This window comes from Nothoprocta perdicaria, unplaced genomic scaffold (assembly GCF_003342845.1).
Source record: "Nothoprocta perdicaria isolate Ctin4 unplaced genomic scaffold, notPer1 scaffold_72, whole genome shotgun sequence".
Classification (NCBI taxonomy): Eukaryota; Metazoa; Chordata; class Aves; order Tinamiformes; family Tinamidae; genus Nothoprocta; species Nothoprocta perdicaria.
Genome location: NW_020455999.1, coordinates 3,091,375 through 3,116,628, shown reverse-complemented (window position 1 = coordinate 3,116,628; position 25,254 = coordinate 3,091,375). Strand labels below are relative to the sequence as shown.

Below are 25,254 nucleotides of genomic sequence, written 5' to 3'. Positions count from 1 at the left end.
GTTCATTTGTAGAAAAACGTGCTCTATTTATGCTCCTGCCTCTTGTAGACATTGGAAAGTGGAAACTCATCCAGTATGCTGGGCACTTGGAAAWTAGATACTATGTGAGCATGGATAAACAGGTAGTGTTTGATTTGTGCCTGGGAGTGTTGAAGGAAAAAAAGTAACAGTTTGAGAAGGCAAGATAATTTTCTTCCATTTCATGTTCTCAGACATAGCCTTCTGCTTTTCTCTTGAGATACAGGAAAATATTTAGCCACCTACACCTTTACACTTTGCCTTAAGTGAGCCCAAAAGCCACTGTCTTCATTTAAGGAAATTTTAAGGAGCTTAGTAGGTGGCTGTTTTATGGCGTCGCAGAGGCAAGAGCCTGTTTATAGTGCTCTCCTTCTGATGGTTTCCCATTTGGAAACTGACCAAAAGCAGAACTACCTGCATGCAAATTCAATTCTGCTCTCACACAAGAAAAGGAAAAAAGAGAGGGGAAAATAAATATATAAAGATTTAGCAAGAAAGAATCTCTCCTCCTCCTCTTTTGGTGGCAGCTTTACTCTTTCCTCTTTTAGAGGGGCAGTCAACAGGTTCTAGTGAAATCTATTTTAAAAGATTGGGAAATACCGTATGGTCCTTCCCTGTAAGTATTCATGATTTGGCAGTAACTTTCAGAACATCTCTGGAAATACCGTGGTGTCTCAAGCGCCCTATTTCAGGGCCCCTGTGACTAACATGAGGTTTTCCTTAACATATTGCTTGGACAGCTGCAGACATACAGACCGTGACACAGTGTCCCTTTTAGTCCTTGGACGAACATCTTCAGAGAAAGAAAACTTACATTGTAAGGACTAAGAGAAGCAGCACAGTGCCCTACTTAATGACCCTGTCTAGGAAAGAACAGTAAACAAGAGAAATGAGATTTTTCTCTGTTCTCTGGAATATTCAGAGATTATTGCCCTGGGAAGTAAAGACTTACAGCATCAGTTGGCTGTAGTCATGTGTGGGATGTTCAACTACTGTTCAGATTCCCACAGCCCGGGTTGCTGGCAAAGCCTTTAAAAAGTGGTCAGCAGACTTAGATCTCTGTCTTAATGTCTTCTGTGAGCAACTTAGAGTTGCTTAGTGATCTTGGTGAAAACAGTTGAGACTCTCGAAGTGTGGTACTGGTGGTAGTAAACACCAGATTTGATTTATGGGTGATGGGTCAGTAATGGGAAACCTAAACTCCTTTTAAAATCTTCTAAAATCCTTCCAAACGTGCAGTTCCCAGACTCCCATTCATTACTTATCTGGAGGCTTACTGCCACCCCCCTTTCTTTTTCTTTTCTTCTCCTCTTATGTGTATTCTCATGGTCCATGTGATCATAAGTTGCATTACTGTGTTCCATTTTCACAGCCTGTGGTTTCTAGGCTTTTGTGTGGCTTCTTTAGGATTTCACAAGTACATCACAAGATGCTATTTCGGGCATTTACAGAGCAAAGAATGTGTAAGATCTTCAGAATGTCCTTCGCCACTCTCTCAGGGCTGCGGAAGTCTGCCAAAAAGCAAATAAACCCAAATTTGATAAATCTTACTCCTGCATGTTCACTTTTACTAGTGTAGAGGAGATGAAAAGGTGTCAGGTGATCTTTTTCATATGTTATTTTGAGCCTGACATACCGTTTTTCTGAATTTCTCCTCTGCTGCTTGATTCAAAAGCACATGCTTCATCAGCCACTACACATAAGCATATATCTTACTTCAGAAATTTGTTTGCTGAACTATTATGCTCAAAGTTAAGCAAAGGAGCTGGCCTAAGCACATGCAAACACGTTGTTGGTGCTTTTCTGTCGGAGGACATCCCGATAAGAGTGAATGAGGGGTAATTCTGATGTGACTCAACATTTAGTGGACTTTATTTTGTTAGTACGACTTCCTGTCTGGTGTCAGATAGACGAGGCCATTTTTACTTTTCGGGGAAGCGTGTGTCTTCCTGTATTTCTTCTGTCACTTCTTTGGATTGGGTTGACCCACTGATAATTCGTGTTGCTTTTGAAAATGAGGTCCATTGTGACAGAGCATATAGGAGAAATACCTGCCACGATGAGCTGAAAGGAGACTGTCAGCAGGAGAGCTGTCTCGTTCTGTCATTCTGCTTTCCTGCCAGCTCCCGCGCCTGCACAAAGCTTATGTAACTGTCTCTGAAGTAAAAATGGGGTCACTTCAGGTGGCCATTTTGATCTGTTGGCGTCTCTTCTCCTCTCTGATGTTGTCTGGAAGGATTTGTTAGATTCTCTTTGCAAAAAGAAAGGCCGGGTGTGCATGCACTTTCACACATGCAGATAGTGCTGCGGCACTGGAATCTGTGAGGCGTTGTGAGTGCAGTGATAGAAATGCTGATTGCCACACAGACCTTGCACAGTGCTTTGTTTTTGCATTAAGGAAATCAATATGCTCAGTATTTAGACTTACTGCCCCAGTGACATCATACACTGTCAGCATGGCAGTTACAGCACTAGGAAAAGAGCAGTACTTTGCCTTTCCTGCCTCATTTGCCTGAGACCATTAGAATCATTTACATATGTTAAGTGTGGCAAAGAGTTACTTTATCTGTTCTGAGAGAAGTAAACTGATAGRACAACCTGATGGCTTCCCTGTGGCCTCATAAGAAGTCATCTGGTGAACCCTGCAATTAGAACCCCTGAGTCTTGGCTTTGCTGGACTCTCATTGCGGGATAAGCTCTTTCTCCTGGCATGCGGCCTAGGAGCAGGAAGTCTTCACCTCCAGTACTGTGTTCTGACCTCTCTATTGTGTCTTCCAAGCTGAGAATAAAAGCTGGGAGTCATGACTACCAGTCTCTTGTCTTAAACAGTACACTGAAGGTGGAGTACCCGCAGGAAAAGATGTAGTCAGTGGGGAGATTAATTTACTAGCTTCCATTGAACTGCTATGGCTTCACAGTAACTGAATGTAGGTTGGGTTGCTACTCTGACTAGTGTGCCTCCCTTGCCACTGCTAGTACCTTCAATTTTGGGGTGCCGTGTTCTGGGATACTTTCTTGGGGTTTGAATTTTCAAAGGATGCMTATTGAATGCCTGGAAAATAATAAAATATAGTGAAAACAGGCACACTGGTGATACTGCGTGGCATTGCCACCTGTATTGAATGCCCTAGATGGAGCTTGACAAATTATGATAGCTAATTTTAGAAAGGAGTACATAGTGGAGGGAATGTCACTAAGGGTATGACCTCTGTGGATTAGGACAGCCAGCTCTACACAGCAATCGTTAATGGGATTTGGAGGAAGATGAGCTGCCTAAAGATGACATGTTTCTTAAAGAAAATCCATACTCCCCCTTTGCCCTGGTGAGAGCTTGGAAAGACTTGGAGTTGCCCGTTGCACACAAAGAAATAAGATTAACAGGAACCTGTTTGGTAACATGGCGACTCTTTAAAGAAGAAGAAAACCCAGAAACCAACCCTCAGTGTAGGAGGAGAAAGATGACATTTGGATAACTATCAAAATCTCTGAGCTGCATTCAAATTAGAGTTTCTTAGAAGCAAAATTACAGGGGAATTTAATAGCACTAGATTGATGCATCGCAATCGACTTTCCAAAATGCAGTGTTTATTTGTGAAAGGGAAAGCGAGTTTAGCTCTGATTAAATTTTATTTCCATGTCTCTATATGTAAATTTTCTCTTACTATAGTCTTTCCCCCAAAATGTGGAGGAATTTTCCACAAAATGGGGGTGGATTCCTAACTCCTTTTAAGCCAGGGAGTATGTCRGTGTCTTTCAGCTTGGACATTATCAAAGAAGGGGGAGGCTTCTGAATTGTATTGTGAAAATGTAAGGAAACCTAAGAGCAGTGGTTCAAGTAGGTGCCAATATAAAATGTAGGTAACACTCCCTATAAACCTCTGTCAAAATGCTTCCCTGTATAGTGTTAATTATAGTTGCAGAATCTTCTGGGACGGTCTTGAGTATAAAATTGTATCAGACCAGGATGAAGACRTACAAGAACAATAAAACTTCAGTGGTGAGTGAACCTGCCCAAATCTGCATCTAAATAAAAAAGTCTTTTTAACCAAGCACAGGTGCTCATTCTGTGTGTGTAGTTGTGTGATTTTTTTACTAGCATTGGTTAATCTGTGCCTCTGTATTACACACTGCACCTCATTTAAAAGAAAAGAAAAAATAGAAGAGTGAGCAGAGACAATCTCTAAAATCAGTTAAATCCGGTGAAAATACATGAGAAGCATCCATTTGCTATAATTAAATCTAGGTGATAATTTTTGAGATGCCTTCTGAGCTCCTGTCTGTGCATTTCCTACTACAGTTCATGGAAAGTCAAACATGCATTTTGAGAAGAAGACAGAGTTGAGACTTTCTTTTTGAAAGAATGAGTCTTTTTCTTTCTTTTTCCATCTGCTCATTAAAAAGGTGCTATTTGTGGTCATTAGGAGGCACTCAGAGCAATTAGGTCTAACTGTTCTTCTTGATAGCCATTCAAGACAGAAGCTAAAGCAGGATTGTATTGTAAGCAACAGCAGAAAAGGGGCTCACAGTAAATTTTATGGCTTGTTGGTATGTTGTGGGGGAGATTGGGGACAATGGTTCAGCATCCCTGTAAATGTTATTTATCACCGCTGTGTGGGGGAGGATGCCATATTTGAGGGGAATGGTAGGACAGTAAGGTTGTGAACTTTAAGGTTTTTTGGTTGAAATGGCAAAGGAGAGGGGAATGAAGTAACAGAATCTGCACTCTGCCATGTGACTGTCTCCCAGTCTGATTTGTAACCCCTCATGTGTTGGAATTAGGCAGAAGGAAGAAAAACACCTTAACTGTAGTATGCAAGAATGGCTCTTCCAGGCATCCATCTGCCTCAATATCCTCTCTTAGAAAATGATCAATAGGAGATGCTGAAGGGAAGAGACAAGCCTCCTTATACAGAGGCACTTTCTTCAGTATGTTTCCACTATGTGTGGCTTCAGGGCTTCCCCAGTTGGAAGTTATGTCCTTACATTTAAAAGCCTTTAAGGGACTTTCCTTCTCTGAATTTGTGAAGTCTCCGTTTTACCGGTGTTGTCATCTTCAGTAAAAAGCTTAATTCTGGCTGGCTATCGATCCGTCAGGCTGTATACAGTCATGGGCATTAGCATTGCTGTGCCATAGMATCAGCTACGCTGTGATTGAGCATATGTTGTCCTGTCCTATTAGAAATTAATCTTAAATAAAGCATTTTATATAAACCTCATGGCATGTGCATTGAGTTAGCACTGTCCTCGCTTCATGCAGACTAGCTTTTGATAGTAATTCCTCTGGTTTCCTAATTTTGTCCATCCTTGGAATCACAGTGGTTGCTGTCAGCTCCATGCTGCTTTTTTTTTTTTTTTTTTTTTTTTTTTTTTTTNCTCTCCTCCTCAGCAGCAAAGAGCTGGGAGCTGTGCAGCTCCAGTAATTGAAAAGGGCTGTGCTGATTTGCAACAGCCTTTGAAGGAAAAGAGTCATATGACAGTGTACAGGAAAGGAAAAAGGAAATACCCAGAGGAGTAGAGTTAGTGTGCTTTAGATCCCTAACCAGATTTGTTAAAATGGAGTCATAGATGGATCCTCTGCTTCCCTGCTGGAAACTCCTGCTCCTTTGGAAAAGGAGTCCATTAATTTGTTTTTGATAGAGGCTAATTTATTTGCTGTGTGGTCAGAGGAGATAAAAAATATTGTTTGCAGCTTGTTTATAAGCTGAATGAGCATCTCCCACCCATCGGACCTTTTATTCTGGAGTAAGCATGTCTGCACAGGTGCTCCACTTGGTTTTGCAGATTTTTGTGCCCACAAGTCCTATCTTTCAAATTGTAGTTTTCCATTACCTGTGCTGGTAATGGTCACTTGCTGGATGACAACCAGGAAAAAGAGTTGCAAAATGATCCTATTCCAAAATGCATATCTTACGAGTCACTCTTCAGATGCTGCTTTTAAAGCTGGGTGTGAATTGCTCGTACAGAATTGGAAACAGACGGATACAATTAGGATCCCTTTCTTTGAGACTTGAAGGTTTCTGCAGCAGCCTGGGGTGGGGTGGGTAGAGCAAAGTTCAGCCTCTTGCGCGTTTTATGTGGGGTTAGGCAGTCACTGTGAATGTTAGAAGGCTCTTTAGTAGAGTCCACCATCTGGCAATCATAAAACAAGTAATCAACATTTTTTTTGAGCAGAATGGTGAGGAAACAAGCTGCAGATGATTGTCATGAGATCACGCCCCTACACAGACACCTTTATGGCTCTTCTGTATTCTGGTTGGGTGTCTGCACTAAGGGTCAAAAGTTCAGGCTGTCTCCCTTCTTCCCCCCCCCTTCCCCTTTTTTTTTTCTTCCAAAAATGGGAATTAGGCAGGGACTGGAATGTAGAAAGACTGTAAAATGGCTTATCCAGCCTAGCCCCTCCTACCCCTTTCCTTCCTTCTCTGCAAGCTGCTGTGTTTGCGCGGGTGGAGGCTGGGCAAGACAGTCTTGACTGCAGGAGCTCTTGGAGGATGCAGAAATCAGGCACAGCTTCAACTTTGTGAAATGCTTGAGTTAGATGAAGTGGTAAGACAGCTTACCAACCAAGCGGCAAGCTCACACTTCTCAGCTAATTCATTTTAAAGTACAATTAGGGCATTTTTAAAAGGGTTTTATGCTGCTCTATCGTATTTTGGAAGTAAAGAGCAAGGTGATGATTTCAGAAACTGCTGTTCAGAGGAGCACTCAAACTGGATAGAGTTAAACCACTGCCAGCAGCACCGTTCTGGTGAACACTGTCGCAGACGCAGATACTATTGCAGGGGAAAACAGATGATTAGGTAGATGTGGTATCTTACTGAAATTTATTGTAGGAAAACAAAAGATTGGATCAGCTATATAAGGTTTTTTATTCCACTGACTTCTACACATACTGTATATGAGTTTAGCTCCTCCCACTCAGCTTCTTATCCACCGAGGTAGCCACCTCAAGGATGAAACTTCTAATTTACCATACTGATATGACAGGAATACGTCTGACAGCTATGCTTTGTGCACTAAAAGAATGCTATAGCCATGAGCCTGATTCTGCTTCTCATAATGAAAATAAGGAGTATGAGTAATTAATTGCATGAATGCAAGCAGCTACACCCACTGCAGAATCAGTGGGCAGTCAGGATGAGGCATAAGGTAATTTTATAACAACAGATAAAAAACAACAAAATTCAAAGAGAACTGACTAAAACTGGAAGCAAGTATAAGATACAGAAGAGGTTACTGTGGACTGAGTTTAAGCTCACCATTTTTAAGGTGCTAAATCATTTTTTTCTAACAAGAAAATTGAATGCATTTCTTTCTCAATAATAAAGACCGTTTTAAAACAGACCTGGTTAGTGTGAATCCTTCTCCTCTCTCTCTCTCTCTCTCTCTCTCTCTCTCTCTCTCTCTCTTTTTCACAAACAGAATCTGCACATTAGCAAATTGCTGGAATGCAGAATACACATCTGGTCTGTGTTATTCTGGACCTGGCTGTAATCATCACATGAAGAAAACTACCTTGGGTTTTTATGTAGAAATGTTTGTACTACACAAAACTCCAGTTGCCAAGCAATTTTTATTAAAACAGCCAGTTTATGCCTGACCTCATGTCCTGCTGAGGAGCAGAGAAAGCCGTAAAATCCATGCACAAGCCTCACTCCCGGTTGTTAAAGCTGTGAGTAACCAGTGTGCTATGGGATGCATTGATGCTCTCCGAGCTTTGGTCTGCATTAATACTTCTCTTCCTTGGAAAACCGAGTTGTTGCTGCCATTTTGATGGCATCACAGTCGTGGTGGATTGCCAAGGAAGGCTGGCAGATGCAGTTGTTAGCACCATTTTGCCTGAATGCTGCAGCAGATGTCAGTGACATGGAAGTTGGAATATCACTGCCTATGCTAAGATGGTACTTCTGGTGGGACTGTACCCTCAAATAAATAATGGAAAATCAAACCAGAATGTACAAAAGGCAGGAGGAACAAGGCAGGGGTTAGTTGTGACAACTGAGTTGTGACAACAAGCATGAAGGATTGAAAGAACAAGAACTGAAATCCCAATTCTCAGGACAAAATTTTAAAAGTTGCTTAGGATAGTCCTCTTAGAGACTTTAGACAAGTGGTTCAGGTTACTGATTTTTATATTCTTCACATTAGAATACTGATCTAACCTGCAGTGCAGTGCTTTCCACACCCAGAAGCAGTACTACGCAGCAGTGTAGCTCAGTGAAACCTGGTTTCATTTCAGATAAACTTTTCGTGCACAGTGGTTTTCTTCTGGCTGTATTGTGGTGATGTCTATTAGTAGAAAGTTAGAAGTAACTAACAGCAAAATTTGGTTAATCCTTTACCATCATGGAAGAGTTGGAGAAGCTGTTCGTGGTTGATGAGCAAAATTTTCATGGCGGTTCTTATATCTAAACCTGTCTTGAATCAAGGATGTTATTTTGCATTTTCACTTAAAAGCATGCTTACTAAATTGCTACATCCAATCCTTCAGAAATGGCACTAAGGATCATAAGGCAGGAAGGGAAGAACAGGAGGTAGTTTCTTATCCAGGGTTATCAGTGAATAATCAAAGAGTTACTACAGAATGTGTACAATTTTATATTCTGCTCTTAATTGATTTGTCCTGTTTAGTTGCTTCAGTTGCTACATAAATGAGCAGAGACTTGAATGGATAGAGAGGCTTCAGGTACTTCATCTTTATTCAGTTTTATTTTCTGTTTTCCATTTCAGAATAGAGATGTTCTTGTCTGTGGATGGAGAATAAGTTAGATTGTGAATATATCCTTCAGTTTCCATCTGCACAGGTTTGCCCTATCTGGCTTTGATTTTCAGGTGCGCTGTCTGTTAACACATTTGGACAAAGATGCATGCGTGGTTAAGTGGCCTAGGACGTGCAAGAACCTACTGCATATTTGCAAGTGTTTCAGGCTATCATGGTGGCCTTATGGCAAAGCCATCTGATCAGATGGCAGTTGCATGTGGCGTGTGAAGATGCTTACAKACAGCACTCAGTACCATGCACACATTCTCGGAAAGAAAGAACTTACCTGAGAACTGCTGTTACCCAGTTACCTGTTACCTGTTTCCCCAAGGTAACTGCTGTTACCTTGGGGAAAATGCCTCCAAGTGGCAGCTTCGTAAGTCCCTGTCCTGCTCTAAATCTGAAAACAGCTGAGTTTGATCCAGAAACTACTGCAAGACTTCTGTCTTCTAATTTTGATGATAGCTACCTGGAAACTGGTTTAGTGGACAAAATCATCAGTTCTTTTAGTTTAGTATTCTGTTTCTGTCAGAGATTAGGTCAGYCTATAAGCAAGGACAAACATACCATAATCTTGTATATCCTTCCCAGCTTCTACAGATTCAGATCTTTCTCAACTTTTTTATTAGGTCTTTATTTTGTGGGATCTGCCATGAGCTACCTTGACATGGAAAAATTGTATAAYATTTAATCTGATAGATGAATTTGAAACAGCACTGACAAAACTGCATGAGTTTATTTCCCCTATGTGTAAATAGACCTGATAATGTTTTTTTCTTTTTGCTTGTTTGAATTTGTCACTTAGGAGCATCTTGAAGTTAAGTATAACCAACCCAAAATCTGAGTCCATTGCAGTTAACACTGATTTAGCTGTAAACTAATGCAGATTTCTAGTGCAGAAGTGATGTCAATGCTCCTTTCTTCTGCACTTACTGTTTGCTTCTAGAGAGGAAGTTTATATCTTTGCCTGAGTGTATTCCAGATTCTTGAAGGGTGTGAGAATTGAGCTGTGTTTCTCTTGGCTATTTGACAGCACTGTTAAATGTGTACGTACTAAACAGTGTACAAAGTTGCTTACTTTGAGTATTTTGTCTAAAGGAATCTTAAAAGATAAAAATGTAGTATGAAAATGCCCTGTTAGCATAAAACTGATTTTTCTTTGATGCCCTTATCATGGTGATCACTACAAAACAAAAAAGTATGCTAATACTAGTTTTGTTTATTCTGTACTGCCTCATTATGTTTAGATTTTAACTACATCTGTAGCCTTTTGTTATTGTAGGAACCCCAATAGATTTCTAGATAGACCACCTTTTTGAGCACATTTTCTTGGCAGATTGGTACATTTACTTGGTCTATCACCTCAAGCAGTATCATTTTCAGTGCCAACTAATTACTATCAATCAACTGCAGAACATGAAAGGCTGGTCGGAATGTTTATTAAAGTATGTTATGAAGCATGTGACACGTGATTTCTTGTAAAATCTGAGTTTAGAACGATTCTTCTGTGGGAAGAACGATTCTTTCTGTGGGAAACATTTTGCAGTTTTTCGAAGCTGCCATGCAGGTAGGTAGATGAAGCAGACTTGAATGATTTATGCCAGGTTTTAGTGCCTGTCTCTTGGGAGTGAGTGTGAAAGTGGTCAGTAAGAAACCATTCCTCCTTGATTGCTGGAGGGTCATCAAAGACCATCTGCTTTCTCTCAGACTTTTCTGGCATGGTTGTAATTGATAGGGAAACAGCACAGAGCAGAAGAGAAACACAGGTAACATATCCCTTGTTATAGCTAAAATAATCCATTATCATCCTACTCAGGTGATTTTTGGAATTAACCCCTTGAATCTGAATTGTTCCCTCTGTTAATTGATTTGTTGGTGGGCTGTTCTTTTTAGTATATGCCTACCTTTGTGATGATTTCGGTAACCAAACTGTCATTTAAATTATATATAATTTATTAGGATAGCAGTAGTTTGTGGCCTAGTTGTCCAGGCCTGTTGTCTTCTCTGCCTACCTCTCTCATTGATTGAAGCTGAGGCATCTCTTAAAGCACTAAGTAAGAAGCTGGAGTCAGTACAGCTACCACATATCTTTCCCTGCAAAACTGCAGTGTCTAGTACCTTTTTATAGTCCCAAAGCTCAAAAGGTCATAGCTCATGTTTATTGCCTTCAGCTTAGTTCTCATGAGTCCCATTTCATGACCACCATCAGTTCTGACCAAGACATCAGACAGGTCAGGGGTGTTATCTCTTTGTTTATGGCTCTTTGCTGTTTTTTAGGAGAAAGGCATTCTTTCTCTTTCTTCCAAGCTCATTTAAAAGTTCTATAAATAACCCTGGCCATCAACCTTAAGAACTTTCATTCTTTAAGGGAAGCTATTTAACTTACCTTTATGAATGGAGAGTTTAAAACAAGAGAAACTTTTAAAAACCAAAGCAATTGTGAAGCTTCACAGTCTAAGTGGAGAGGAAATAGTGGGTTTGAAAATTGGAGAAAAATAGCTATGTGTTGTTTTTGCTTCTGTTTTCCAACAACAAAAACCCTTCCTTCTCCCAGTGAAGGACTTATTCACTGCTCCTTATTGATGCCCAGCAACTTCAGAAGCCTTTTCAAGGGCTCTTTCTCTCAATGAAAATGTGAAACTTTATTCAGGGAAATGCAACTTACTGCCACAAGAGGCACAAACAAAATATTCCTGATTTACGATGAGAAATGAATAGACTTGGATGAGCAGGGCAACAATCATCTCAAAAAGTCATACTGTCCCAAGATAAATCTTTGACTTGTTTTAAACAAATGCGGAGCACCCAGCAGATTCCAGTTGATTTCTGTCTCTTCCTAATCCTCTCRACAGGAGGATCATGACCCAATTTAGGTAAGTACATAGGTCAAAATCCTAATATTCTCTGGGCTTTGAATGCTGTGTCATAGTTAACTGAAATATAAACCTTGTCTGCACTTAAAACTTGGGGACCTTGTCCCCTTCATACTGTTGAGTTTTGAGGGGACCTTGTCCCCTTCATACTGTTGAGTTTTGTTTGAGTTGTGTTTTGGTTTCTCAGTTGTATGCTTTATTACTGTGTGACTTATGTTCTTTTTCTCTTTTTCTTCCCTTTCATGCTTTTGTTCCTCTTTGCTGTATCGTGGAGTAGGTAAGTAATGCATGTTGTTTATCTAGTATTCAAATTGTGATGTTAGCTTTGGAAACTTCTTTCTAGGTAAATGTCTTGCTTTATGACTAGAAAACGTATTTTGTCCTTAGTGTGACCTTTCAAAGATGGAGCATATTTGCTCTGCTTAAATGTTAATAATATATTTTCCAGGGAGTTTCTTGTGGGTTTGGGACTTAATTTTGTAGGGTTTTTTTTTTTTTTTTTAAGTTTACCTCGTTTTCTTTTTCTGTTTACTTTAAGAAATGAAAATACATGAAATAAAAAAATGCTCATTAAAGCACTTGAGCAGTAGGGCTATTTATTCTTGCTAGAAGACATGAATCTTATTGTTTCTATGCAGTTTAATTAAATTTCTTTTAATTTGTAACTACTACAACAGAATATATTCCAAACAGATTATTCTAGACAGCTGATATAAAAAAGTAATGGGGTTGCTTTCGCCAATAGCATTACAAAGCTGAAGTTTTCCATATAGGGAGTTTGTATCATTAGAGAAATATCTAAGAGCAATGATCACTTTAGTAAAGTGCACTTGGAAGTCCATGGTAACTGGATTCCATGTTAATTCTTATAAATCATGTTTATCTTTTCTAGTCCATTACAGGCATGCCCTAAGAAACCCTTCAAAGAGTTAGTAGAAGGAGCACCTAGTCTTTTTTTCAGGTGGTCTTAGTGAATTCATAACAAAAAATGGCATAAATATTGAAAACCATATTCAAATCTAGCATACATACAAAATTATTTTAAAGAACTTTTTTTGATGAAGTGAACAAAGGAAAAATCCCCTAAATAAATATAGTCTAGCAAGATGGGAAGAAAATTAAGGCTATGAGCATAGGTAAAAACTAGGATATGTTTAATTGTRATTAGAATCTTGATAGGAAAAGCAGAGGGATTATGCTACAGAAGTTCTAGTTTTAATTTTCACTTCTTTTCACTTTTCTAGAAAAACCTCAGTTGGTTAGAAATGTTGGCTTTCTCAGTACAGTTGTGCTTTACAGATGGCATTGAAGTAAAAGGTCTTGCTGAGATGCTCTTTGGAAAGCGTTGTCTAAGAGTGATAAAGCAATAGACATTACTGTGGTAATTTGGTGTTTTGGAACTTAGTGATATGGTATTTTATTTTTTATTACAACTCGTGTTCCTGAGGAAACTGGCTTCAAGATGCATGACTTTTAGGCCTCAAGTCCTGTAATATGGGCTGTTTTGGGGTTTACCACTACCAGACAGAGCTTTGTTTTCTGCATGCTTTAATATTTTGAAAGAAAGAAAATATATTGACTGTGATTGAACTTGCTACTTTGTGTCACAAAATGGTGAAAGTTTTTGAGTTACTTTGAGAGCAGGACAGCCTCCTGAGTGAAGGCCTGTGGGTGTCTTGCCTCCAGAGTGCTGTTGTGGACATGCTGCCGTCATGTCCTATGGAATAACAAATGATACTGCAGCAGTTGGATCACATCTGCTTGTCAGTGTTTGGAAGAGAAGAACTGGCATAGGTCTGATTCCCAGAAGCCCTCGGAGGAAATGTGGAAAAGGGATGGGCACAGAGAGGTGACCCTGTTGGCTGCCTCCCTAGATAAAAAGATTTACTTTCCTCATTCTAATGTATTCAGTGGCCAATGTCTGGTCTGTGTTTGTCTGTAATGTGAGAGCAGAGTGCTTTGCTTTGGGTAGGTAAGAAGCAGATAAGACACGGCTTGTTTTGAAAGAAGTGACAGGGGTTTTTTTTTATGTCTACAAGTTGATGCAGTTAAAAAATAATCTTTTGTCAAAAAACATGCTTTTTCTGCAAGCATTTCTRTGAAATCTGGTTTAATGTTACAGGCTTGAGTGACTTGAAGTTGTAAGAACTCTTGGAATGTGTAAAGAAGGGAAGGATTCCACAGATAAGGCTGAACTCTGAACTCAGAGGACAATTCAGTTTATAAATTAATCTCCACCAATAAAAGCAGCATCAGCCATCTGACTGAGTCAGGACACTACTTCTCGTGTTTAAATTGTTCAAAGAAAGCACATAAGCTATTACACTTGAGAGGAGGGTGAACAAGGTGTGCTGGGTTATTCTTGAGCTTTAAAGCACATAAAGCAGTACCACAGCTTAAAGTAATTGGAAGAAGTGTTCTTCTGAGACTCTGTAATCAGTCCAGTCTCTCATAGCTTCATCCTTTTGCAAGGGAGATTTCTTTCATTAGACTATTACTCTTAATTTTTATTTTTTTAATCAGACTTCTTTTTTTTTTTTTTTTTTTTTATTCAGACAATTACCCCACCTGTATTGTGGTACAACTCAGCACTCAGCATTTGCCCTGTTGTGGATGCTGTCCTGCTTTATGTGCTTTGTAGCTCAAGGATAACCGCAACATCCCACGACCTTTTTAAAAACAATATGCTGCTGTGTCATCCTCAATATCATTTAGTTGATAATGTCTATCTTTTTTACATTACTCTATCTGATTCTCTATCCTACCACATCGTCTGCTCTCTTAGGATCAGAATATATAGTGATTTTGAGAACTGGTCACCAGTGTGAAGGTCAGAGGAATTGGTTTCTGTTTGTGTCTCTTGTGGAGTGATTGACTCAGAATCCTTGCCCGTGTTAACCTGTCTGCAAAAACAGAGATAATGTTGCTTATAGACTTACATGAAGCACTTAGAGGGTTAGAGGGTTATCCTTTTTGGTTGGCTGCTTGTTAGGGAGGGATAAAATGACTTGAGTGCTTGTGCCAAAACTAGACTTCACTGAACATTTGGCAAAATTGATTTTAATTTAAATTTTCACTCTTGCTGTGAGTGAAACCCAGAAGGGAAGAAGTACTTCAAAAAGCAAGTCTCACTAGATTATTTTAGGGCTTATGGAAAGCAGGAAGTGTGGCAGTTCTCATGAGAGGGGTGCAACCCTTGTTTTTCGTGAAAAAGTTTGGACGATCACTCATTGCATTCGTACTTAAACCAAGTGTCAAACTCAGGTACTCCTGTTTATGGGCTCAGTTCTGTGAGGTGCTAAAAATACTCTCWTCCTCCATTCGTTTTCATACGGAGGGAAGTGCTCAGCATCCTGCTTGCTTGGGTAAAATCTTTTGCTTAGAGTTGCTGTTAATAGAAACCTGGAAGTAGAGTCAAAACAAGAAGAAAAACCTTAGGGCTCTATCTTCTTTCTGATGCCAAAACAGGCGGGGATTCTTAAGGGTTCACTGTGCCTGATCTCTAGTGTCTATGTATTATTGAGGGGACTACCTCTGTCACATTCAAATCAGAGGATTCCCAGATGTTGCTGTAGAGATGTGCCATTTTTTGCTTCACAAATGATGATTTTGCTCTGTCCGCTTCTATTTAAAAGCTCTTGTGRTCAGTTGAGAAGGAGTTGGGGTTAGAAGGGCTAGCAGTTACTTTTTGAGGTAAAGGGAGTGTCTACTGCTTGCATAGAAACCTGCCCCTTATCACCTGCCACCACCTCTTTGAAAGGTTGCTCAAGGTTTAAAGTTCTGGGTTTGAGTAATCAGTGCAGCACAAGACCTTACAAAGGGAAACAATGGCTGAATGCAGAGCTGTAAATGCTGCCACAAAGGAAGTGGCTTGGCTTGCCTGAATTTACAGCCTTCCAGAGACCATCCAAAACGCATTGCATAAATTCTGCCTTTAAAAGAAAGTGTCCTTTCGGCTAAGAATCTCCCCGCTGCCAACTCCCCCCTTTTTTGAAGTTAGAATTCTCTTCGTGTGATATTCTCAAGGGTTTTTTTTTTGTCCTTATATCATGARCTTCCTCAGAGGAGCTGTGCTTTTTTTTTATTTTTTTTTCTCCTCCTCCTTTTAAACAGCCTCTCATCAAAAGAATGTGCAAGCAGAGTACATTTAAGAGCCACATTCTGTACTACCATGGCAACCGGAGTTTTAAAAATGATACAGTCAGAAATCCAAATTGATGCAACCTGCAATGAACATCAGGAATAATTAAGAAAAGTAGAAGCAAGCTCTGTGCCTAAGAGAGGGAGAAAAGATGAAGCTTAGGGGACCATTCTTGAACCAAGCAAGGAGCCAGGGCTGATCTTCCAAGGCATCCCAGTCACTGGCGGTATCAATTCCGTGGTATTCTTGTCATAACATATGAGCTATGCCCCAATATCAAGGCCACACATTTAGCATCATCCCTTTCTGTGCTTCATTTTCAGCCTTCACTATATTACCATCAATGTTGAGGGAGCAATAAAAAATGGAAGTCCCAGGGGCAGCTGACGGTGCATGAAGGAGTCAAGAGGGCTCGAAAAGGGCAAAGGTCGCAGGTTAAGCCCCTTCGCTGGGAAGAACAGAAGCAGTTTTTTGTTGCCTTGAAACAACCGGGGTTTTTAGTCCTGAAGAGAGAAAGTGAGGAGAATGGGAGAGTGGCCCAAGCTTTCTGTGGAGTMTCCTGAAGCTTAACTGTGAATAGTGTTGCTGATCCACAGAATCAGATACCTCCCCTCCCTACCTCTTCTTTTTTTTTTTCTTTTCAATTTGAAAATTAATTGTTTCTCTGTAAAACCTGTATAGTTTCATTAGGAGAGCAAGACTGAGTCCTGCTTTTGTTCTAAAAAAGAAACCACATCTGCTAATTAAATTATTAAAATCCAAATAACCATGAAGCTTCCAAACAGGCTTGCTTACTCTGGAGAAAATTAATGTCTTTACAGCTTTAGGACAGACATTCCTTTAATGGACAGTGGAAGTAGCTGCTCTTCTGCTGATACACCAAATCTTCATTACCATTACCTAAATATAGGTCCTTGCATGTGCCTTCATTACTTATAGGTAGTTYAAAACAACGTATAGGCACTGTACCTACTATGGATTCAGAAAACTGRAAATTTGCCTTTTCTTCTATGCCTAGCAGCTCGGCCATAGAAAAACATGAAAAAGAAACAGGCATTCTGTGTTCTTTCAAGGTTTAGTGATACATTTTTAAAAACAATAATAAAAAACAGCAAGAAGTGAATGGTACAAGGACAGCTCACCACCATCTGTTACAGCATTAGAGATGACACAGTGAAGTGGTGTCACTGCCACCCCCTGCTGCACCTCCGCACCCCCATGCACCTTCCCCGCCTCAAAGTATCCCCACCCAGAGAGTAAGGTCTTTGTGAGAATGAGCAGTTAGTTTTTCTTAAATCTGGGAGGTGAGTCTGTGAAAGAAGACAGAGTTTGTGCCCCAGCCACTTATCAATCAGCTGGTAAAAGAGGCAAGAAGGTGTGTGTGGGTTTTTTTTTTTTTTTTTTTTTTTTTGCTGACGAGATAATTTGCAAGTGTGTTTTACAGGCACACCCTTTCAGGTTTCTGTATCATTCAGCTTGCATTAATTTTTAATCGCTTCTTCCAGTTGGCATGCAGCAACACCTCTAAGTGCTGCTTGAATTTATTCTCAGGCAAGCAGCACTCAGCCTTCCTTAGCTAACAATCTAAGGTGACATGACCTTAAAAACTTCAGAAAAGCTATTCTAATTTGAGATATTCGGGTATGCATTGGCTTCAGGGGAGCAGTACAAACCTCACTGAGATCCTAATCTGTCCATAAAAAACCCTGGCAGTTTAGAGCAAATTCAGACTTCTGGATTTTGGGGACTCTGGGGTTTGCTAATGGGATCTGTTGTCCCTAATTAAGGAGTTTCTGCCCCATTCTTGGACAAAGGGGAAGATGCTGCTGGTGTAGAGTTTCATTTACCCTGTTGTTTTGAAGGTTCAAAATTGTTACATTTTAACAAGTAAAATGAATACCTAAGATGTGGATGTCTGTGTACGGATGCCTATTTAAGATGTCTATATATGAAGTATTCTGTAGGTGGAGAAGCATGCTGTTTCATTTCAGGGGAGACATGCGAAATTGATTGCAGTTGGAACATGCAGCTAGGAAACTAATATGGGGGAAGGGGGTTTTATTATTTTGAACGAGTTAAGTTGCCTTTCCATATGAAGTTCATGTGCATGGCTCTTTGAAGGGTAGCAGGAACCATGTGGTATCCAAAAAGTTCTCTTCTTGCATGGTGTTCTCGAACACTGTGGTGGCAGTTCTCAGTGCTTATTGTCTAACAGCTTTTACAGCTGCTTTGCAGGCTGAAAGTTCAGGTGAGAAACCTAGAAAAGATCTGAAGGTAAAGTCTGGGGAAAAATCTGTGAGTTTGCATAAGCAGAGATATAAAAAGCAGGAAGCATCCTGCATGCAGGTATCTCTTTAAACCACTGGCGGAGCTTGCGTGTCCTGAAGTCAGGGCAGGCGGCGATGGGGGACCCGACGCAGAGCCGTTCTAGGGCAAGGGTTCCCCTCGGGTGGCAGTCTGCAGTATTTCACGTACAAGTGGCACAGCCTGTCTGCGTTACTGCCCTGCCTGGAGACAGATGTGACTTCGAAGAATTAATGGTTTGTTCTCTGGGGATGACCCTGCTTGTCTCTGAATGACAAAGAGTGGCTTGTGCTTGCAGAGTCCTGCTCAGGCAGCATGGTACTGCTGGATGCACAGTCAGGCCAGCAGATTTCTAAGCCTGGCCATCAAAGATCTTATTTGCTTATGCACACGAGTGCACAGTGCGAATGGCGCCCTGCACAAAGCAGCATTCATGTGTGCTGTGTGTAGCATGAATGTCTATTAAAGGACATGCGACATGCATACCAGGATGTCATTCCGGAAAACCACATATGGTTTTACGAAGCCATCAAGGGAAAACTGCCTCTCTCTCTGCCTGGCCTCCCTGCTGCGGCTTTGAGGATGCCTGTGAAATGCGTCAGCCCTGGCGCAGCGGCGCGCGGGGCAGATGGGGCGGGCGGGCGCCCGCAGGACGGAACAGCCGCAGTCTGGGCTCCCAGCCTCCTGGCTAGACTGGAGAAACTTATAATTGAGTTCCTGAGCTTCCCTCCCCTGTACTCCCCTCCCCTTCCCTCCCTGCAGCTCTGCTGAAAAACACTCTGGCTCACAGCCATGCCCTTTCACAGTGACCTTGCCTGCAAATAGCACGCAGGAATTTTTACAGGCGCTGTGCACTTGGAAAAAGGGTTGGAGGGTGTCAGTAGGGAGCTAGGAAGGGACATACTGGTGCATTTGGTTTTAAAAAGCTGCCATCACTATAGATTTTTTTTCTTTTTCTTCTGATGTTATGAAAAATCATAAACCTGGTTTCAAGGAAATTGTTTAAAATAGTGTCACAATGGTCTACCTGCCTAGGTTTCTTGCATATGTAACTATTCTTTGACTTATATGTAGAAGTATTTTTATAAAAATGTGTAGCATGTGTGTATATGTATATATGTATATAAATGTGCATATATCTAGTTATGCATGAGCATAATGCAAAGTAGTCATGGTAATGGCTGCCTACTTAGGCAATTAAACTTAGAACTTTTGATATAAAAGTTGAGCCCTTAGATTCTATCTCAGAGTTAGCGGTCCTTGTGGGACACCGCGATCCAGGCACTAGAAGGCCCTGGAGTTTAAGGCCTCAGGAGCTAATCCTGATTTTACCTGTCACTAACCATGTGCTCTTGATGAGCCATTGTGACTCTCCCACCTGCTACCTGCAATATTAAATCAAATTCCAAGCTTCTTGGGGTGGGGATGTTTCTCATACATACGACCAGTGAAAGCACAACCAACCTGAGTGCTGGTTGGGGCCTCTGGAAGTGCTACAGTAGCAGCAGTATTGCTTGGGCCCTTGGGTTTCTCTCTAGAGCTTTGAAAGTTCTGCCAAAACATTCTTGCTGCACAGTCTTTTGGGATCCTAGGACTTATTCCTTCTGATAGCTGGGTTATGCAGTCAGTGGGAATAGAGGATGTTCAGCCCCATGAGGATTGCGCTTTTCACATGTTGTCACCTTGGCCTCCATCACCGCACCTGCTTTTGTAATGTGTCAGTTGTGTCAGGCTTTTCAGACACGTATTAGAAGCTCATGAAATGTAAAGGAAAATTGATTATCTTGAAGTGTCTTTAATTAAGACTTGTTTTTCTTGTCTGCTCTCCTGTGTTTATGTCTGTGGCAACCCACTCCCTGTAGTCAGCAAACTTCTTTTCACTCCTCTCCAAAGTTCAGCTGTTGCAATCAAAGGTAATTTTGTTTGTGCAAGATACTCATCTCCAAAGGAAGGGCCAACAATAGGGGTGAAAGAGAGGACAGTAGATAGATACTGAAGTGTTTCCATTAGGCATTTCTGACAATCTCAGTAACTTTTTAGTGGCTTCCTAATAAAGCTTAACATAATTATATCTGACTTTTTTGGACCAGTTCTTCACTCATTGAATAAAAGGCAGGAAAAAGAAATAGTCAAAATCAGAACAGAAATGTTAGTGTCTCTGTTGTGTTGATGTGGTGCTACCACAGTCTCTAAGTTCATTTTATCTTCTAGAAAGGGAGTAAAGGATTAAGTGTTTTTACGTGTCAGTTCAGCTGCAAGGTTCATCAATACATGCTTTGTTTGTGGCATCCTTTACATAAGCAATCGAGAGTCTCAGGGCTGTGGTACCTAAAGATAAAGGGTTTCTTCTATTAGAAGCTGCAGTTTGCTTAGTGTGACTTTCTCTGAGACATATGGTGTAGCAGCACCTGTTTTATAAGTATGAGCTCAGTGGAGAGAGCAGATCCTCAAGAATAGAGGAAATTTCATATCTCCTTTCCAGGATTCCACCTGGCTGCCACCTGCTCCCACATTTAATTGGCCCTATTCCCTGGGCTCCCCACAGCAACCTCCCAGTAAGTCAGAGGAAGCAGAGACAGACAGGGAGGATGTAAAGTGTCCTGCTGAAACAAAGGAGACTTTGAAAGAGCAGCTCTAACAGGAGCTGTGCTGGTTCCATGTCAGACTTGTCAGTCACAAAGAGGTGGTGTTTGGCCTGAGTGTCACCATCTGTCACTTCATGTGAAGGCGCACTGTAATTTTTTGCATACCTGGGCTTAATAATCTCAGTAATTGTGGGTAAAATGCCTGTCAAATAACTTTTGAAGAAAGATCCAGTGCCACTTGATAATAGACCAGCAATTCAGAATTTTGCAGCTTTCCAGTGTTGTAACAAAAATAATGGTGATAACAGCTGGGAGTATCCAAGAGTAGCTGGCAATAATACCTATGCACCAGGGATAAACACTTCAGTTTTGTCTGGATGTTTATCTGCTTGTAGATGTTACTGCTTGGTAAACTCTAACACATCTGGTTACCAGCACTGAGACTTGCCAGTAAGGAGGAGTATATTTTGCTTCATTTTTTTTCACAGAGTAAGTGTACGGCTGCTTCTATAAACAAGGTTTAAGAAACTAACACCTAACAGCAGACTTTGTTCCTCTGTGTCTGAACATACACAAACTCTAGTCTACTGAGTTTAACCATCTTTTTTTTTTTTTTTTTTTTTTCTTCACTTATTTAGTATGACCACAAATATTTAACCATGTTTTCTGAACTTAATCTATCCACACTGGCAATTGTGGTAGAGACTAGTAGTCTTGTGGGGGGAAGAAGCTGTAGTAATACAATGAATGAACCTGTGTGGATGTTTGTTATATGAGCACTTGATAGAAACAATGCAGTGCTTGCACTGTGGTGAGTTGCAAGCAGTGCTAAGATACTTCCCTTTTGGGTTTCATTTCTCAAAGTGACTTTATGGACTTGCACAAAGCAGTGCAGAAGGCACAGAACTCTTGAAATTAGGATTTTTTTTAATGCAAATGGACCTTGGGATAGAGGCAGAGCTGGTGTGGCTCCAATTAATTCCTTCTGCAAGCAGAATTCATGTGCTGCACAGCAAGCATGCTTCCCCAGCGCCGAGTGAGGCCGACAGTTCCTCACTGTCCCACAGCAAGTTTCTGAAGCCTCCTCCCTCCGCTGCTCTTGCTAAAAGTGTGCAGCATTCTGGCTGCCTTCATGGCAGACTTTTGCCCRTATATTTTCAGAGAGGCCTCTTAATTAGCTCATGGAGGGTCATTTAAATGATAGGATTTTTCTTTTGCTGGGTAATAGCTAGCTTGCTAATAACTAGATGAAATGTTCAGTKTTATGCATGTAAAGCATGTGATACATGAGCACATTGCACACAGGCTTGCAGTTGCTCCTGTGGAAACTGGGACCTAGGGTATATAAATACGTAGATTTAATTCCCTTGCCACCTAACTCCTCTGTAAACACAATCCAGATCACAGTGATCTGTAAAATGGGCCTTTTTCTCTACTTTAGATTGTAAACTCTTCAGGGTGGCAACTGCTTATATATGTGTGTGTTTGTTGTGATGTGCCCAGAACAGTTGTGGCGTGTTTGATACTGGATCCTTTTGCACTGATACAGGAGGAATGGGATTAATAGAGAGTTTTTAGTGGGAGTGTGCTCTTGTCAGTGAGGAGAGAATACTCCCTGTCTCACCACAGAGGAAGGAAGGAAGGCAGTAGAGAGCCGGGACTGCTCTGGGATTGCAGAACAAGGAAGGAAGTGATCGGGCTGCACCCTTTTTATGTCCTCCCCACCTCTGCTCCGCATGGATGTGACTTTGCGACCGAGGTTTAAGGCATCTTATCCAGGCAGGGGTGCACTTGTTACCCAGAGAAAAACAGACAAGTGAGAGTGCAGCCAAGATACTGTGCACCAGCCTAGCCTGGTTTACATGCTAGCTGAAACAAGCAACTACGTTTGATTCTATTTTTCTCCTTTCCATATTTCTTCTTTCCATTAGTTTTCAAGTCAGTTAATGTTTATACAGACTGAGTCACCCATCGCTACCCAGCCACCAAAGAATGCATTTAATTCACAACTCAAGAAGCAAACTTAGTGTTTAAATTGACTCAACCATTGTGAAGACTTTGATCCATTCTGGAGAAGACTGACTAAAAGTGAAACCGGGAGAGGTCTGCTCACAAGCGCCGAGCTCCTGGCTTTTGCTGAAGCAGTTTGGAAGGATATCCTGGGTGCCGAGGACAGACAATGGCTGCGTTTTGCAGCAGACAGCAGTGCAAAATGCTTGGGGAGCAGCCAGTGCCACAAAACATTCAGGCTTCTTTGCATTGTTTTTAGAAGCGCCAACCCCTTTCAGTGCTCGTATATGGGTGTCTTGGAGGGCTTTGATTTTCATGTGTTGCTGAATACCCACATTCTGCAAAACAGTGTCCTGGAAACTTGTCACATGAAAAGCCTCAATTCAAACGTTTTTAAAAAGGCAAGTTCTTTTTAAGTTTTTCAAATGTCAGAACAACGATGCTAGTCCATGACGTGGTCTCTCCACTATTAGAATAAGCCATTTGTCAGACTTTTAGGTTAAGGGAAGTGTCCTTGATCTCTTCTTGAAGTACTGAGGTATGGTGTGGCATCGGTAAAGGATCCTTTAGAGGTGTAGTACCATTCCTATGTCCCTACCACTGTCTCCCTGAACCAAGTGCTTCATCAGCGTGGTTTCAAGGCCCTGAAGAATAGGGGTAAATTGTCTCTCATGAGTCCTGCGGCTCTTGTCTGTTGAGTAACCAGAAATCCCCATTCCGCCTCTTGTGCACCCTCTATCTCTCTAGCTTTTCCCTTCCCTTTTGTGCCAAGAATGTGGAGGGGGAGGGAGGAACCACACAGGAAATGCCTCTTCTTTTCTCTAACGACATTTCCAGCTGCATTTGGATGGGATACTTAGGGGAGGGGGAAAGCATCAAATCAGTGGAAAGTTGTTCCCCTGCCAAGTCAAACTGGTACATTTTAGCTCTGGAGACAGTAGAGCCTTTTCTCCCTAATTTTGGCCCGTTTTTAAAGTTCTTTTTTTGGAAAAGCAGGGAGGGGAAAGTTAGTGACATCGGCACTCCTGTTGCATATTTATATGCAAATTGTTTGCAGGATTAACTTTATTTTTAAAGATTTTAAGTGATGTCTGGTTAGAACCTCTGAAAAAGTGATGCCTTCTTTTTCTTGTGGAAAGGAATATCTGCCTGCCTGCCCATTCATCTTTTCTTTATCTATCCTTCCCACCCGCATGCAGTGCCTGAACCTCCTCGTCTCTGCCTTCCATGTGTTATTATTTAGTAACCTGTCACACCTGATCTGTACATTAAAACAATGCCTCACAGCAAAGAATCCACTGCTTTTCAAATAAATGAAGTAGATTTGTCCATAGAAGCCTGGTCTTGTAGTTTATAAGGTACTAAGAAAGTACAATGATTAGTTGCAAAGCAAAGATGTTGAAGGGGAGTAGGTAGGGTAGAAGCTGTCTTCTAACCAGATATCAGAACTGCTTGTCAATTCAGTCCCACAAGAAGGAGTTTTCCCTCAAAGAGTCTGGGAGTTTGTCTGCAACATACGAAACTTGAGGCCTATCTCTTTAACTTGAGTGCATGGTATCCTGGGATTTCATGTTTGCTGACAATCGAATAAAAGAGTCTGCAAGAGTCTAACTTGTGTTGGCCCTACTAAAAGTGGCAAGCAAGGATTGGAATCATTTTGGTGGTGAATGTTATAGTCTTCATACTGAAATGCTCTGTATTTTGCAGTTGTCATATAAACCATATTCCTTTGCAGTAAGGTGCAGAGAGACATTGAAGCTCTACAACAGCTTTACCTTGTAGAAAAAAAATACCAAGGAGGAGGGAAGAAAAAAAAATKCTTGTCATTAGTAGTCTGGTTGTCTGTGTTTAGAAAACCTATTAAAAATGCATCATGCTGAGGAGACAGTCTGCACAGTGTGTAAAAAAGATGGGTTGCAATAATTCTGTCTGGGAGTTTTGAACCGCAGTCACAGACGAAATACACAGAACAGGGAAGAGTGGGAGGTATAAAATCCTGAGAGAGGTTGTTTACTGTTAGGGCAGTTGCATTTTGGACTTGCACCAAATGCAGCTGACTGTGCAGCGGTTAGAGGAAGAACAGCAATAGCAGGGGGCATGAAGGAAGAATGGAGCAGGATAGGGAAAAGGCAGGAGCAGAGCTTTCCTCTTGTGATGCTGACATGTTGGTGAAGTTACAGTATGAGGGCCAGGGTTTGGCTCAGCTAGATTGGTCTTCATTTCTCTTTAGTTAATCTTAGGCAACTTTCTGGAAATCATGTGGAATCTCTCCCAGTTTGACTTAACCTAAGAAGAATTGTTTGATTTATCTTTTTTTCATGGTAAGGTTAAAGGGAGTACGTAGAGGTGGCAGAATGTCCTGAGAAGGTGTCTTGAGAGGAATGGAGAGTCCAGCCTTTAATTCTCTGAGTTTGGATGAGTTTGCATCTCTCTGCTTTTGCCCCTTGGGTCATAGCTAATACTCTGTCATGAAGTGGTAGGTTAGAATCACCATGGGAGAACTCAAAAAATTATTTTGGAATTGTATGAAAATGAGGTCAGCATCCACTTTGAGTTGCCTTTTTA

The 25,254-nt window shown here is 41.1% G+C and overlaps 1 protein-coding gene across 5 annotated transcripts in view; it reads left to right on the top strand.

Annotated features, from left to right (window-relative positions):
* SKI (SKI proto-oncogene) overlaps positions 1–25,254 on the top strand; it is an 89,688-nt gene that overhangs the window by 26,427 nt on the left and 38,007 nt on the right. The gene's annotated exons all lie outside the window — the stretch shown is intronic.